Genomic DNA, 18,348 nt, shown 5'->3' with positions numbered 1-18,348 from the left:
GGTTCCTGCCGGATGCTCATTGTGCATGGTATATATAGGCGCAGGGACATGATTATTTAATAGATTAATTAAAAACAGTGTAAAAACCTGGCTGTCTATCCCCCGCTTCAATTACTGTCTCCCTCAATGTGATTGGAGCCCACTGTTGGATGGGTTGATAAAGATATTGAGTGCCTTTCGACATGCTATCACAACAGTTAAAAATCAATTTCAATTTCTTTCAGCCCTTTCGAAAAGGGGGCAATTGTTGTGGTACTTCTATTCGAGCAAGACATTGCTCAGAACATTATTAAAAACATTGCTGCATTGTTGTCCTTCAAAACGTTATTGCTTATGTGATCAACATATAAACAGAGTTCCAGCTGGCATACAGTAGATATAGTTACATATGCATACATTGTGTATATTAAGTAAAAATGGTTCTGAAACCGGGCTGTCTATCCCCCATTTCAATAGCCCTCTGTAGAATAGGTAAATATAGATATTAAATGTCTTTCAGCATGTTACCACAAAAAACACAACAATTTAAAAATCAATCACTTTCAGCCCTTTCAAAAAAGGGGGCAATTATTGTAGTGGTTCTATTTGAGCAGATCACTGCTCATACCATAGTTACAACTTTGCTGCATTGTTAACCCGTTATTACAGATGTAATCAGCATATAAACAGAATTTCGGCTGGTGTACAGATATAGTTATATGTATACATTTCATGGTGGGTTGGGGAAGCTCCTGGTTTAGCAGGGTAGTGTATTAAAAAAGGACTTGAAGACAATATTCATAGTAAAAGCGGAGAGTAGCATCCCTCAATATGGCTAATTGCTGGGGAACATTTCATTCGTTTCATCTATGGGGCAATAGTACCCTCTTGTGGGTAAACTCTACAACTGCAGGGCTGAATGCTTCCATGTAGTGGATCACGGTTACAGGTAGGTTTAAATACTTCTGTCCTAGGAGTGTTTAGAAGTTGTTTTAGAGCAAACCTCTATGTAAGTAATTTTACCTCACATTTAATGATAATGCGATTTTTCGCTTTAGTTATATATACATTCATATGAGGAAATGACTGTATTTGATTCAACTTTCCATGGTATTACAGAATGAGTTCTTAGTTCATTAGAACAGGGAACTCGATACAAAAAACGATTTCACGAAAGTTACAGGGTTTTCTATTCATAATGTCCCTCAAAATGATGTTAGTAAATTGGAAACTTGCTGTCCCCAATTTATTGGGCAACAGCCTCCTCTAGTGGACAAACTGGAGAACTGGAGAACAAGATGGTTCACTTAAATGGCATCTAAGTACAATAGATCACAGTTAGAAATACATTCTGGCCTTGTCTTAGTGATAAGATGTAAACCTCTCATAAATGGCTCTGTAGCCTCAACCGTGTAAGTAGTTCATAAAATTTGCATCATTAAGATGCGTCATACAAAAATACATCAATGATAAAAAATAAAGGATAAAAAAATACATCAATATAGTATCACAATGTGTCAGGAAATCTAAAAGGTAAGTTGACACGTCGATATAAGCCGGTATGTTCAAAAGGAGCTGGTTCAGGGTGGATTCCTATTAAGAAAATGGGAGGGGGAATTGGGAATGGGGGATGAAAAAAAATCAATAGGGGACAGGGAGAGATTAAAGGAAGGCTCCAATGTCGATATCTACATTGAGACCTTTAGGGGCCAAGCTTTTCAATTTGTAAATCCAAAATGTTTCTTTTTTGGATAATGTTATCAATCTGTCCCCACCTCTCCAGTTGGGTGGGACTACTTCAATGCCCCTAAATTCAAGGCCTGATGGATCTCCTTGGTGGTGTAGTGCAAAGTGTTTTGATACACTGTGTGTCATTAATTTACGCCTTATGTTCCCTAGGTGCTCCAGTATGCGTACCCGTAAGGGTCGGCTGGTACGCCCTACATACTGGAGTCCACAAGGGCAGTTCAGTAAATACACTACGAATTCTGTCTTGCAGTTTATGAAATGGGAAATTTTGAACTGTTCCCCTGTTATGTTGGAGCTAAACTGTATTTTCTCTTTTGTACCCTGTTTGCAGGCTTTGCAGGTGCTACATCTGTGGAAACCTTTCGCTTTCGGCAACCAGTTTACTTCCTGACTTGCTTTCTCCGTTCCTGGTTGGAAAAGACTTGGTGCTAACCGCCTTTTGATATTGTCAGCCCTTTTGTATATGACTTTAGGTTTTTCTGGGAGGTGCTCTTTCAAAGTAGGGTCTCCCTGTAGGAGATGCCAGTGTTTGTTTAGGATATGTTGTATACTCCCAGCATCTTGACTGTATTGTGTTAGGAAAGCAATATTAAAATCCTCTCTGGGTTTCGGTGGGTTTGTTTTTAAAATATCACTACGATTAAGAAGGCCTACTTCCCTAATTGCTTTGTTCATTTCGTCGGTGTCGTATTTTTTTGCAATAAAGCGATTCTTCAAAATGTCTGACTGTTCCCTGTAGACATGGTGATCACTACAGTTTCGCCTGATTCTGTGGAATTGGCCTGGTGGTATATTTTTTAACCACTTCCTATGGTGGCAACTAGTTCTTAGTAGATAATTATTGCAGTCTACTGTCTTGAAGAAAGTTTTGGTTTTGAGGTGGTTCTCTTCTATGTATATTGTTAAATCCAAAAAAATCTACCGAATTAGTCCCTATACATGTTGTAAAAGCCAGATTCATTTCATTGTTGTTAATATATGTCAGAAAGCGATCTAAATTCTCATTATTGCCTCTCCAAATAGAAAACACATCATCGATGTATCTCCGCCATAGGACCAAATCCGCACCAAATTCATGCTCGGACCAGATGGTATCGGTCTCCCAACTGTCCATGAACAGGTTGGCATAACTTGGTGCGAATTTGGTACCTCCTCCTCCCCTCCCCCCACACACGTTGATGCATACACTAATACTGTGTATTATTTTATTCTGTTTTATTCTTCATCATCATCTTGAGTTCCACGAGTTTGTGCTGACCATCATCACACTCCAATTGCAATCTCTGGTAAACTGCTCTGCCTCTTAATCTCGCGAGAAGACCCACCGCTGGAGAATCCGCCGTCGGAAGGAGCTGGTACTGGTACAGAGCGCAAAAGAATCCTTGATCAGGAAGGGTACGTGGTAAGTGCGCAGAATGCCAAGACGCGGGGTGTGTGACGCTTCTTCAGGGGTATGCCATCATACAGTAAGTGTTGTTAACTCTAAGTATATACTCCATAGGGAGAAAAGGGGGGGGGAAGCATGGGGTAGGTAGGAGGAAACCATCTGAACCCTGGCATAGTGTGGAAATAAATAAATAAATCCAAGCAATGTGCTTGCAGCTGGCTGGGGCTGAAAACTATACCTTGTCTGCCTTTAAAAGACTCCTGAAGCCGTGCTGCGTTAATGCTGGGTCTAAGCTGCCTTGTGATCTAAACCGTCATGTGTTTAAATTGCAACACCCCCCCTCCTTTTCTCCCTATGGGGTATATACATAGAGTTAACAACACTTATTGAGAAGTATATCCCAAGAGTTTCTAGGGAAAATAAGAGATTTTTATTACAACAGGTCGGAGCTGTATTCATACCCATGATATAGAATGGAGGTAAAATCCAGTGATTTATGATCAGCCACTCTATATACAGATATATAATTGACTAGAGAGCAAGTAGGATATCTACTCAAGCCATCATTGATTGCAGCTTGAATTATCACTGTATACCACCATCTCCCATATATATATATATATATAAACTGTAAATATTACTGTATGTTCATTTGCATGTCTTAGACAGGTCTGCAACCCTGTCTTTCCCCATTGTCACCCAGCATACAGCGCTTCCACTGCAGCAAGGGATTCTGGGAAATGACATGCAAATGAGCACTCAGTGCCACCTTTTGTCTCAAGCTCGTATTACACAAGCCAATCCTCAAGCCAATGCATGCTGTTTTGAACACAGCTTTTAAACAGAGGCTGGGATGAGATGCAAAGCCATTAGACCTACTCACATACATGTTTCAACCTTGATGGGTATCATCAGTGTGAGGCTGGTCTTAATGGCAAAGCAGGTTTGAGACTAGACTAGGTCATCACCACTGTCATTAAGGTTATGGTGGATAAAAAAAGTGACAAAAACCCTCCACAGTAAAGCATAAAGCAACTATAAATATTACTGTATGTTCATTTGCATGTCTTAGACAAGTCTGTAACCCTGTCTTTCCCCATTGTCACCCAGCATACAGCGCTTCCACTGCAGCAAGGGATTCTGGGAAATGACATGCAAATGAGCACTCAGTGCCACCTTTTTTCTCAAGCTCGTATTACACAAGCCAATCCTCAAGCCAATGCATGCTGTTTTGAACACAGCTTTTAAACAGAGGCTGGGATGAGATGCAAAGCCATTAGACCTACTCACATACATGTTTCAACTTTTTTTTTTTTTTTTTTTTTTACATTTCTTCAAAAACACATACTGTAAACACATTACTTTCTTTACAAAAAGGTCAGAATTTATCTTGTCATTCCACAGCTTTTTCTTCTAAACACACAACAAAACCACTTTTCCACACCTTCAACTAACACCACCTAGATTCTCATATTCTCCTTACATTTTCTTTCTCTTTTTCCTCTTCATTTCTTTACATAATGTTATACCTCTATTCCTTTTCTAAACCTCCTTACTTTATTTTTGCTTTCTTTTTCTGTTTTTTCTGCTTTTCCTGCTTTTTAACATACACCCATTCCATTATTTCCTCCCCATTTACAATCCCCACAAACTCCAAAACTTTTTCCACCTCTTCCCCTGAACAAAACTCTTCTCTCCTCCTCTCCTCTTCTTTTGCTTTACAGGATGCTGCTTCTACCTCTGCTGCATGTCTAATTATCCAATCGTCCTCACAGTCTTCCTCCACTAACTTTTCCCTTTCCACAGAAAGACCCTTCTTACTTCCCCTCTCAACCTCTACCTCCTCCTCTACTCTAGGCTGACATTCTTCATTCTCTTTATAATCACACAGAAAGTCACAAAATAACCTCTCCTCTGTTATAAGCTGATATACTTCCTTCTCTTCAGACTCACACAATATTTCACTCACAAACGCCAAAACTTTTCCCGCCTCTCCTTCTTTTCCCTTTCCATCCTCACTGACATAACCTCTGAGCTGACCTTTCTCACTATTCTGCACCTGTACATTAGTCTTTTCCGGACTCTGTCTCGTCATTTGTCTAGCACGATTACCCACAATTTATGACATCGTACTTGTCCTTTTTGTGCACCAAATCTCACTCTTCTTTAAACACTTTCTCGCCAAATGTCCAGACTCATAGCAAAAGTCACATTTCTTTTGTACTCTGCATTTTGCAGCCACGTGACCCTCTTTACCACAGTTGTGACACACCATTCCCACCTCCCCACATCTCTCTTCCAAATGTCCATATTGTTGACAGTTCTTACATCTCTTGGGTTGGCCCCAATATTCCAAAAAGCCTTTTTTCCCACCCACCTTGAAAACAGCAGGGGGGTGCATCACTCCCCCTGCACATGCTGGTCCGGTCTTAGACGTACATGAAATTCCCGCTTGCCATTAAATATCCCATAGCAATTCAAAAGTTCTTCACCATCTCTTACAGTTGCACAATAATGTCTCAAAAACAAGGCTATCTCCTCCTTCTTCACAAAAGGATCATACATGTGCACAATTATGCTTCTTTCCTCCAACAAAAAACTTGGGATAACACTGATCCCCTTCATCCTCTTGTCACTCGCATTTTTCTTGCATCTCTCATATGCACTCAAGCAGTCCTCCTCCTTGCGGAAGGTCACATCAAAGATTCCCTCTTCCTGGAAGTCCTGCAGACAGTAGACTTGTGCAATCTTCATCTCCACCAGGTCAATCAAGATCTCCTCCACGATATACTGGAGTCTCACCCGGGCTCTCTCCGCCTCAACCACCAGGAATCTGATGGTCTGCTTTCGGTTCTCCATCGCCGCCATCTTTGTCCTCGTCATCCTGAGCTTCGGTGCGACGCCCTAATAGCAGCAGGGGGGTTAAGCCTATTATGGCGATCCCCCCAGGCAAAGGCGTCGGCCCGTCACTCTCTCCTGCTCACGTGCTTGTCCGCTCCTGACCGCCCCCTGCGCTCAAGCTGTCATGCTCCGTCTGTCCGACCGTCAAGGATCTGGTGCGGCACCCCAAAAGCAGCGAGAGGGTTTAGTCCATCAGGACGATCCCCCAAGGCCAAGGCGCCGGCCCTTCACCATCTCTCTCTCTCTCTCTTCTTGTACGCTCTTGATCACCTCCCGCAGCCTGAGATGGCGTACCCCCCTAATAGCAGCATGAGTCTTAAGTCCCTTCCGGAACGATGACTCAAGGCCAAGGGGGCACAGTCTCAGCTACACAGCCGTTTCAACCTTGATGGGTCTCATCAGTGTGAGGCTGGTCTTAATGGCAAAGCAGGTTTGAGACTAGACTAGGTAATCACCACTGTCATTAAGGTTATGGTGGGTAAAAAAAGTGACAAAAACCCTCCACAGTAAAGCATAAAGCAACTGTAAATTTTACTGTATGTTCATTTGCATGTCTTAGACAGGTCTGCAACCCTGTCTTTCCCCATTGTCACCCAGCATACAGCGCTTCAAGATATATATATATCTCTAATTGGACGCAAAGTAGCAAATTCAAACATCAATCTGTTTTTGTTTACATACAATGATAAAAGGAACATAGGGCACAACGGATTTAGAATATTCAAACTCATTTATTGAGCCAACACAACGTTTCGACCGTGATGGTCTTTATCACGTGACAATGGCATAAACATAATCCCTTCAAACAACATTTAAATAGTGCCGCAAAACCCCATAATACAACATGTTCAATCAGTGGTGATGGTATGCATGTGCTGAATCAGTCCCTTCATCCAATGTCCAGTTCGTATCTTTAACTAGGTAATCTCCAACAGATGTTGGCATACTCCTGTGTATCGTGGTATCTGTATTCTCCCCATCTTGCTGATGTCATCAATCTGGGTCCCAAGCTGCTGGAACGCATTCAGGTCCTCTGTTCATTTTGCACAGTTCCTTCAGTTGTGCGTTTCATTGTTCCCGCATGCGCGATACGAATTCCTCAGATTTCCTTCATTCTTCCTCCCTTTGAAACGCATGAGGCGCAGACTGCGTGTCAGTCACTGTGCATGCGCTTATCATTCCGCTGGCGATCAGCTAGCTTAAGGGAGATGAACTGATCTTCAGTCTTCATCTGTAGTGGTCCCTCAGTGCGTCCTCTTCTCTTGGCAGTAGATGGGGGATATCTTCATCATCAAGAGTCCACGATGTATGTTAAAAAAGGAAAGAAGGGGATAAATCAGCACACCACTATATGAACTGATTGCAAATATATCATCCTAATGTGCAAAGTGAGTGATAATAAAAAAGATTAAAAAAGGTTTGTCTTTGTCATTTTCAGAATCTTTAGAATTCACAACCCCAGAGTTATACTGACCTTACAGTTTTTATCCAATACAGCAAGCAGTGGCAGCAACCTATGGCTAGTGGGAAAGAAATAATATTATCTTTCCTCAATGAAGCACCCTAATGACAAAAAGTCATTCAGTCCATTAGGATATACAGTGTCTAATGTGTGAATCCAGAAGGATTCATGCTGTAATAATAGAACATCCTTATCTAGACCTGCCCTAGCTTTTTTTATATGTTCAATACCCATTAATTTTAATGAGGATATTGGGTGACTGAAGTCAGTGCAATGTTTAATAAGGGCAGTATCCTCTGCACGATTACTGATTTTACTCTTATGTTCAATGAATCTTGTTTTGAGCATACGATTGCTCTTACCTATGTAACATAATCCCCATGGACATTTAATCATGTACACTATATTTGTAGTTGTGCAGGTGATACGCTCTTTGATATAAAACAATTTGCCACTTCTGGGATGATAAAACTTGTCCCCAGTGTTGAGGCTGTCCCTGCTGTCTGTAAATAAAAAGTCTGTTCGAACTTAAAATAATTCTTATATAGAACAAAATGTAGGAGGAGCATAATATAATCCATAGGTGGATTTGATTTATGTGAATTAGTGAGGTTTTGTCTGATGACATCTAAGACACTATCGTGAGGGATTATTGTGTACAAATTAGTTACATCCATAGTTACCATAATGATGGTTTTTCCACCCAGGGGCACTGCACGTATCTTTTTAAGGAAATCAAAAGTTTTTATTATGCATTGTATGTGCTATTTTAGCATAATCTAATTGTTATTGTCTGTTCCTTAGATTGTAAAGGAAGACCAAGTATGATAGTTACATTTTTATTAAAGTATAAAGGTTGTATTTTAAATGAATTGTATAAATTACTGTGAGGTATTTCTAAATTGGGGAGGGCATACTTAGCCAATTAAGCATTCATTTAGATCTAATTGCCTATTGGCCTATAGGAGGAAAGGTCAATGTGAGCTAAGAGGATATATAAAGTATCCTTTTATGGGTTTAAGCTACTCCTGATGAAGCCGTCATTCTGCACGGCGAAACGCGTAGAGCGTAACCCTCAGTGTAACATCCAGAGGAAGAGAGACTGTAGTGGAGTTCCGGTGATGTCTACTCCATGTGTCGGAGGCACCGGAAGTGACGTATCGGCTCCAAGCAGCGTTGCAGGTCGGAGACCGGTGGATACAGCGGCGGTGCACAGAGATCCCGAGTACGCGACTCGGCTAACATCTTTATCCCTACACCCATGCTGTAAACCATTTGGAATCTTGTAAGCCTCCAATTTTTACCATTGTCGGATAAATGTTTTGGTATTTTAATTTTTGGCTCTGTGTTTCTCTTCTGGATCTACTTACCTCTTATTTTTGCTCCTGATTTCTATTTGGATACCTATGGATGGACATACACTGGCGACACACTTTATTCGAGCTCGGCTAGTCCCACGAATTCGGGTATACTCGGGTGTATTGAGGTTTGTGACTGTTTTCTGCCCGAGTGCATTGCGTTATTTTCCAGGCAGGGATTGAAGCATTTTATTCCCGCTGGCTGCAATACTGCACAGTATATATATATACTGCATTACAATACATGAATTTATGCCATCTGGTAGACAAGCGAAGCATTGCAGCCTATTAAATCCTAATCATTATCATTTAACAGATCAGCCGCCCGTCAGCCAGGCATGAACCATGGCTGGGAAGGCAAACGCAACGGGGCTTGTCAGAGGTGAGGAGCGGCGCATTCCAGGTATCTGCCAGGTACATACTGGGTATTTGCTCGAATAAAGTGTGTCGCAGGAGTATATATTTATTATCTATCATCTAGCGTGTCCTTTTGCTCTTTTGAGAGCTCTGCCATTATTGTGTTCTTTTTAACGTTAACTGCACTATGGTAGTTTCACATATTTCCTTTTAGGTATCTACGCTCCCCTGGCTTTTCTTTTGCGCTTTACTGTGGACCTTGAAACAGTCCTCCAAGGGTTTGAGTGTTTATATTTATCACTTTACTGCACGGCACTAATTTTGATTATTTTGTCACTTTATTTATTCACTGCACGGTTTTAATTTTGATAGAGTTTTTGAGCGCCATCTAGTGTCTTTTTGTATAGTCTTTTTTTGTTTCAATCACTAGTTAGGCAGCATCACTCACTATGGAAGATATAGAAATTGACAATAACTTTTCAAATATTTTCTCAAGAAGGCACACAAGGGTTGTGGACTTCAATAATATTCCGAGGCTTAATCTGGACTCTAATCCGATAGCTGAAGAGTCTCACACTTTAGAATCTGAGTTTGAAAAACTAGAAAAGCTTTTTGTTAAAGATATTAAGAAATTTTGGGATTATACTTTTTTAGAACAATACATTCTGAATGGTAGAGTTCCAAGAGGATTAAGACTCAAGAAACACCCATCTATAGATCTTGAAGATGAGGTTTTCCTTGAAAAATGGTACAATCTGCAAGAAAAATGCTCACAGGATTTAACGAGTCTAATTATTGAACAGCAGAAGAACGATGTTCTGCAGATTGATATTGAGATTAATGAGATTGAATCAAGGATTGGTAAATTAAATCAAACAACTTTATTTAAAGAGAAAGATACCAATCTGCAGAACAAATTAGATAAGATCAGAAAAGAGACCATTACTAAGAAAGTTAAAAAAAATTCCTTAGAGATGAGGAAGATTGCAAATATGGGCCTCCAAGGAAGACTGATCCAGATGAGAGGGATAGTGCAAAAGGGAAAAAAAAACCCTGTAACCAAATCCCCAAAGAAATCCCCAAAAAAACCTCCACTTAAGAGAGAAAAATCAAGGGATAGGAAGAAATCAAATAAAAATACAAGAGATACACAGACAAAGTATAGAAAAAGTCCAGAATGAGATTATTGGAGAAATAAACAACAACAAATCTCCTCGCCAGCCGGGAAAAAAACTAGCTAAAGTACATATCAATTTAGAAAAAAAAACAAAAAGGACAATAAGTATTGATTTTGATTCTGAAGTAGAAATAGTGACTACCAACAGAATAGAACAAAGGGAAGTTCAGAAAGATAAATTGTTCACTAAAAGCGGCCCCAAAAATGGAAATAAGAAGGATTTTTTAGGGGAGGGGGGGTCCACTTCTTTTCAGGGAGCGAATCATTATGCTCCGCTGACAAAGAGGGATCCCTCATCAGAAAGGAAAAGAACAAGAAACGACGAAAACGGGGAAGAGGAGGAGAAAAAGAAATATCTCAAGAAAAGCAAGAGATAGGGAACAATATCTTCAACCTTAGTTCTAAAGTACTAACAGAACCAGAGAAATCACTCATCTCAAAGGGGCTAAAGTTTGCTCCCACTGTGGGTCCCAGCAATTTTGGCCTCTTTGTAGATGCGCAAAGATTTCTGAGAAAGCTCACAATTAAAAGATTTTTTAGAATAAAAGAAGTAGAGCAAAGGACAGCTGACAATCTTGAAAAAGAATCAATTGTGATTAGTACTAATGAACCTTCACAAGTAAGACCTGTGTTGGTACATTCTGGCCTTAAATTACCATCTACATTTTACCCAAAATATGTGAAAGGAAAAAATTTAGATGTATTTTCCCAATTGATGCAAAAAGATATTTAAAGATTAATTAAATCAGAAACCAGATTTTATAACAATCTGAATAATTCAGAAAGAAAGGCATTAAAAACCCTACAAGAGGATACCAATATAGTTATAAAACAAGCTGATAAAGTGGCGGAGTGGCTATTATAGATAGGATTGACTACATTGCAGAGTCAAAAAGGATTTTAGGGGATACCAATACATATCTACCTCTGAAAAAAGATCCTACATCAGCTTTTCTAGCAGAATTGAAAGTCCTGTTAGATAAGGGCAGAATGGAGGAAGTAATAAATACCGAGGAATATAATTTTTTATATAGAGAGAACCCTGTTAGACCTATATTTTATTACCTTCTTAAACTCCATAAAAGCCTTACCAACCCCCCCGGGAGGCCCATAATAGCAGGCATTGACTCTCTGACATCCCACTTATCCGCATATATAGACACCTATTTGCAAAAATATGTTGTAAAACTTCCCTCCTATCTTAAGGATACGACTGACATCTTGCGTATCTTAGAAAATCAAGTTTGGGGAAAAGGATGTTTTCTGGTAACCTGTGACATCACCTCACTCTATACCTGTATAAACCACAGAGACGGACATGAGGCAGTTGATAGAGCATTAGCAAAAGACTCCGAAATGCCCAATGAACAAGCCAATTTCATTCTTGATGGCATTAAGGTCTTTTTAGAACATAACTACTTCATGTTTCGAAGGGATACACTACTTGCAGAAATGTGGTACCGCCATGGGCACGAAGTTCGCACCCAGCTATGCAAATCTCCTTATGGGAGCTTGGGAGGAAGACCATATATGGTCCATTGCAGAGCTGGGTGTGAACTTGTGCCTATGGTGGAGATACATAGATGATATAATATTCATCTGGAAAGGGGATGATGAAGGTCTGATACGGTTTACCCATTATCTCAATGACAATTCACTTAATCTAAAATTCACGTGTGAATATAGTCAGGAACGAGTGAATTTCTTGGACCTAACAATCTTCATTGAGGATGGGTTGATCAAAACTCAGACCTTCTTCAAGGGCGTAGACATCAATAACTATATATCTACTGCCAGTTGCCATCACCCTAAATGGTTACAAAATGTCTCATATGGACAGATTAGGTGGATTAGGAGGAATTGTTCAGATGATAGTAGCTATTACAAACAATCAGCCTTCCTACAGGACAGATTCAAAGAAAAGAACTATGATGATAAAATCATTAATGACGCTTTAAAAAAAGCAGAGGGTTTGGATAGAAAGGATTTATTGTATAACAAAAAGAGGTTAGGATTAAAAAAGAATTTTGAATTTTAATTTCTAACGAATTACAATAGACAATCTGAAAAAATCTCCAATTATTCAGAAACATTGGCACATTGTCAAAAATGATCCTGTATTAGGAGAAATTGTCCCTGAAAGACCTACTGTAATTTTTAAGAGAGCAAAGGCACTCAAAGATAGATTAGCCCCAAGTGCCTTTCCAAAAATGATTACAGATGGTAACAGGTGGTTAACACAAACAAAAGTTTTTTTTGGCTGCACCACATGTATGGCATGTAAACATAGGTCAGATGACAAATTTAGTTTTGTTTCCAACATCTCAGGACAAAGATTTCATAGTAAACAGTTTTTAACATGTAAATAAGACCATGTTGTATATTTGATCTACTGCCCATATGAGTTACAGTATGTAGGTCAAAATTCAAGAGCAGTCAAAACCCGTATACTCGAACACATTGGGAATGTGAGACGAGGTGTTAGCACACATTACTTATCAAATCATTTCATCCAAAAACATAAGGGAGATACAACAGGCCTTAAATTCACAGTATTGAATAAGTGTTACCACATTGGAGAGGTGGAGACAGAAGCATTGCTCTGAAAAAGAGAGAAAGCTTCTGGATTTTCACTTTAAAATCACTTATACCACTAGGTTTAAATGTGGATTTTGAACTATATGCTTTCCTTTAGAACTGTGTAATTGTGTTTTGTAGAACCCCCATTTGATGAGATACATATGGGAGTATATTTAATATAACAACAATTAATAAGATATGATTTAATATACATTGTTATTGTATTACATTCTGTATTGACTCTGTGTTTTCTCTTGTCTTTGAGATTCAACGATTACCGTTTTTCATCTATTGAGAGAGACTGGGGATAGATTGGTTAATGTGCAAAATAATATTTTTTATGATATAGTTTTTATTATGCATTGTATGTGCTATTTTAGCATAATCTAATTGTTATGGTCTGTTCCTTAGATTGTAAAGGAAGACCAAGTATGATAGTTACATTTTTATTAAAGTATAAAGGTTGTATTTTAAATGAATTGTATAAATTACTGTGAGGTATTTCTAAATTGGGGAGGGCATACTTAGCCAATTACCCATTCATTTAGATTTAATTGCCTATTGGCCTATAGGAGGAAAGGTCAATGTGAGCTAAGAGGATATATAAAGTATCCTTTTATGGGTTTAAGCTACTCCTGACGAAGCCGTCATTCTGCACGGCGAAACGCGTAGAGCGTAACCCTCAGTGTAACATCCAGAGGAAGAGAGACCGCGGTGGAGTTCCGGTGACGTCTACTCCATGTGTCGGAGGAACCGGAAGTGACGTATCGGCTCCAAGCAGCGTTGCAGGTTGGAGACAGGTGGATACAGCGGCGGTGCGCAGAGATCCCGAGTACTGTAAACCATTGGAATCTTGTAAGCCTCCAATTTTTATCATTGTCGGATAAATGTTTTGGTATTTTAATTTTTGGCTCTGTGTTTCTCTTCTGGATCTACTTACCTCCTATTTTTGCTCCTGATTTCTATTTGGATACCTATGGATGGACATATACATTTATTATCTATCATCTAGCGTGTCCTTTTGCTCTTTTGAGAGCTCTGCCATTATTGTGTTCTGTTTAACGTTAACTACACTATGGTAGTTTCACATATTTCCTTTTAGGTACCTACGCTTCCCTGGCTTTTCTTTTGCGCTTTACTGTGGACCTTGAAACAGTCCTCCAAGGGTTTGAGTGTTTATATTTATCACTTTACTGCACGGCACTTATTTTGATTGTTTTGTCACTTTATTTATTCACTGCACGGTTTTAATTTTGATAGAGTTTTTGAGCGCCATCTAGTGTCTTTTTGTATAATCTCCAACAGATGTTAGCATACTCCAGTGTATCGTGGTATCTGTATTCTCCCCACTTCTGGGTTGTTCGGTGGCGTCCATCTTGCTGACGTCATCAATCCGGGTCACAAGCTGCTGGAACGCATTCAGGTCCTCTGTTCATCTGGCACAGTTACTTCAGTTGTGCATTTCATTGTTCCCATACAAGACAGTTTTGATACGCTAATTGTAGAAATAGATTTTAAACACATAGGGGGTCATGCACTAAGCTCGGTTAAGTCATTTTTAGAGCGCAAGGTGCTCTTAGAACGTGATGTTGCGCTGAACACGATGCACTAAGCCACGCAAACAGGCACTTTGCGCTCTAAAACTGACTTTTTTCAGGAAATTTTTCTAAGTCCAACTTTGCTCGTTCGTTACACCTGATTGCGTTAAATTCTGCCCTTTAGCGGGTGTCACTTAGCTACGTAACCTTAGCGTACGCGAAAGTTGCGTTCAACAGAACACGTCAGCTCTAGGTAGACGCAAAAAAAGCTGGACTTTGAAACATTTCTTGCTTTACATTTCTGCATGCGCAACAACCATACAACAGGCCGGCGGGTGTCCCCGGCTGACCCCGCGGGGGTCCCTGAGGGAGGCCGGGGGTCGCGCGGGTGTCCCCGGCTGACCCCGCGGCTGTCCCGGGGTCCCCGTGGGAGTCCCGGGGTACCTGCGGTACCAATGTTGTGCCTACAAAATATTATTTCTAACTAAATACACCCCCCTAACACATACAGTACAATAATGTGCAAAATAACTATTATCCAGATATGGAAAATAGATTATTTGCCCATTATTAAACACTGCATTAGCATACATAAATAAAGAAAATATATACAGTTATACTTACCACAACAGCAGATCCCTCTGTCTTCCGTTGAAAGAAAGCATACAGTATATACATAATAAAGACATTCTAATGGCCCCTAACCCCTTAATCACATTAGCGGTTACTAACCGCTATAGTCATTATGGGGTTAACCCACCCTGCCCCGATAAAAACCCGGGAGGTCTAAGGTCCCACCCTGAACTGACTATACCCACCTTGTACCCATTGAGTAGTATAGTGGTACATCATAACCATATAATAATAATATGGGCATGATAAACCTCTATAGCACTCAATGGGCACCTTAATTAAAATACATTAATGCAGGGGTGAGCAAACTTTTTATACCGAGCCCCCATTTTCATCCATAAAATTTCTCGGGCCCCCCCTGCCTGATGTAATCAAAATCACATGAAAAAAAACAAAAAAAAAACCTTTATTAAACGGTATACAATATAAATCCAAATATGTCTAAATACTTACATATTTCAACAGCTCGCGCTTGCAAAATTCGGCTGCGTCCACGTTGCATAATTTTGCAAGCGTGGATCGGGGCTATTTGTGTGTGTTTGTGTGTGGCTGTGTGTGTGTATTGACTGCTGCTGAGCGCACTTCAAAATCAATTTTGTTTGTCTCCCCAAGGAGAGCGTACATGCAAAAAGGCAAGACTTTTGGGGGGCATTCATCCACCACTTTGCTACCTCCCTTCCCTCTCCCCCCCCCTTTTTTTTCTTCCTTCCCCTCCCTGCTCTTTGTCTTTCTATCCCCAGTGTCATCCACACTCCTACCTACAGTATTATTTATTTATTTCCGTTTTCAATGTTGTGTTTTCACTTATTTTTTATTATTTCTGTTCATTTATAGTATGATTGATATAGTGGCAGCCTACCCTTTCACTTGCAGAGGATCGCAGTGAAGCAGGTTGCCAGCGGAGAAGAGCAGGACCACAGCGCTATTGCAGGGCAGACACCGGGAGGGGCGTTTGACTTCACCGTGCTCAGGCGTGCTCCTCCCCGTACCTCTGAAGCCCCTGCGCACACACACACCATCACCTGGCCGTCACCTGCACTATCCTGTTCAGCCACCCGCACACATCTTCGGCTGCCCGCCCGTGCACATCTTCTTGGCCGCCCCTCGCGCACAGCTTTTTCCTCCTCCCACGCACAGCGTCTGCCGGCCCGCGCACCCAGTTTTCGCCGCACGCCGCCTGCGCCCCCCCTAATCTTGCGCCTCATTGCCCCCCCAGTTTGCGCACCACTGCATTACAACACACACTCTCTCTCTCAATCAATCCCCACACACACACTCAATCCCCACACACACACATTCAATCCCCACACACACACACACTCAATCCCCACACACACACACTCAATCCCCACATACACACACACTTAATCCCCCCCCACACATGCACACTCAAATCCCCCCACACACACACACTCAAATCCCCACACACACACACTCAAATCCCCCCCCCACACACACACACTCAAATCCCCACACACATACACTCAAATCACCGCACACACACTCAATCACCACACACACACTCAATCACCCCACACACACTCAATCCCCACACACACTCAATCCCCACACACACACTCAATACACACACACACACACACACACACACACACACACACACACACACACACACACACACACACACACACACACACACACACTCAAATCCCCCCCCCACACACACACTCAAATCACCACACACACACAATCCCCCCACACACACACTCAATCGCCCCCCCACACACACACTCAATCCCCCCCACACACAGACACTGAACCATCCCCCCCACACACACACTCAACCCCTCCCCCCACACACACACTCAATCACCACACACACACAAATCACCACACACACACTCAAATCACCACACATACACACTCAAATCACCACACACACACTCAAATCACCACACACACACACACTCAATCCACACACACTCAGTCCACACACACTCAATCCACACACACACACACACAATTTCACCTGGGGGTCGACATGCTCCGATCCCCCAACACCCCATGCTGCTGAAAACTGGTGCGGGAAGCAGACAGGAAGAGAAGGAGGGGCTGTCGGTGTGCAGAGAGAAGCCCTGCCCCCTCTGCAAGACACAGACACATAAAAGCAGCAGCACTGAGCTTCTGGCCACCCGTGCACAGCTCTGCCCATCCCCAGGTTTCCCTGCAAGCAGCCCGCGCCCCCCCTACATAATCTTGCGCCCCCCAAGGGGGCGCATCCCCCAGTTTGCGCACCGCTGCATTAATGCACCAGATACACAATAATAAAACCTAACTCCAAAAAAAATCACTAAATAAAAACACTAGCCAGCTATTCCAATGAATACAAGCAAAAACAACATCAACAATGAATTAATTAAACCATTAACTAATCAAAACAATTAATTCCTAAACCAACACAAAATGAATAGTAACACTAACCAATCAAATCAATTAATTACTGCAACATTAATGAATGTAAACATTAAAAGACAAAGAAATACATTCAAACAATATCTGAAATGACCATAAAACGCATTAGCTAACATAATACAACATTAACTACAAACGAACACCAATCGCAAACATTTTATTACCATTAAGCAGGAAAAAAACAAACAATCACCTCCACATAAGAAACTGACATTAAAAAAACCAAAAGCAATACCAAGCCACAAATGCCCCCCAAATATTGTCATAATAATGTATTCATCTGAACCCTAAAGTGGTACAGATTAATATATTATCAGTCAATGTGTCTCCCCCAAAAAAATCAAAAAACACACCCAATGAAGAAACCTGTATAAAGAGACATTTACAAACATTCAATATATTACTTACCATTAGAAGCGGTGGCCCAACGACTCCCGGGGTAATAGGAAGCTCACGTACCTTGAAGGCCTCCAAAGCATCCGATGCCATCCGCCATGAAGATCCGGATCAGGTACCCAAATCTTCTTTTTTCTTTCTTTAATCACCTTCTTCAATCTTCATTTGTTAATCCAATAAACCACATGGTAAATCCCAACCGATGTTGTCTCGTCGTCTTCTTGGGAACAAATGAGGTGTCACAGCCTTAAATAGGGCTTGTGACGTCACATTTAGCCTCAAAATGGTTAACAGCCACCTGATTGGCTGTTCAAACCATGTTCCGACTTTTTTTTTTACATGATGTCACTTAAAGGGAATGATGCCAGCCAATCAGAATGGCTGTGCTTCATTTGCCTTTA

The sequence above is a fragment of the Ascaphus truei genome, chromosome 4 (genome assembly GCF_040206685.1).
Source record: "Ascaphus truei isolate aAscTru1 chromosome 4, aAscTru1.hap1, whole genome shotgun sequence".
NCBI lineage: Eukaryota > Metazoa > Chordata > Amphibia > Anura > Ascaphidae > Ascaphus > Ascaphus truei.
Note: the sequence above shows the minus strand (reverse complement) of the source record.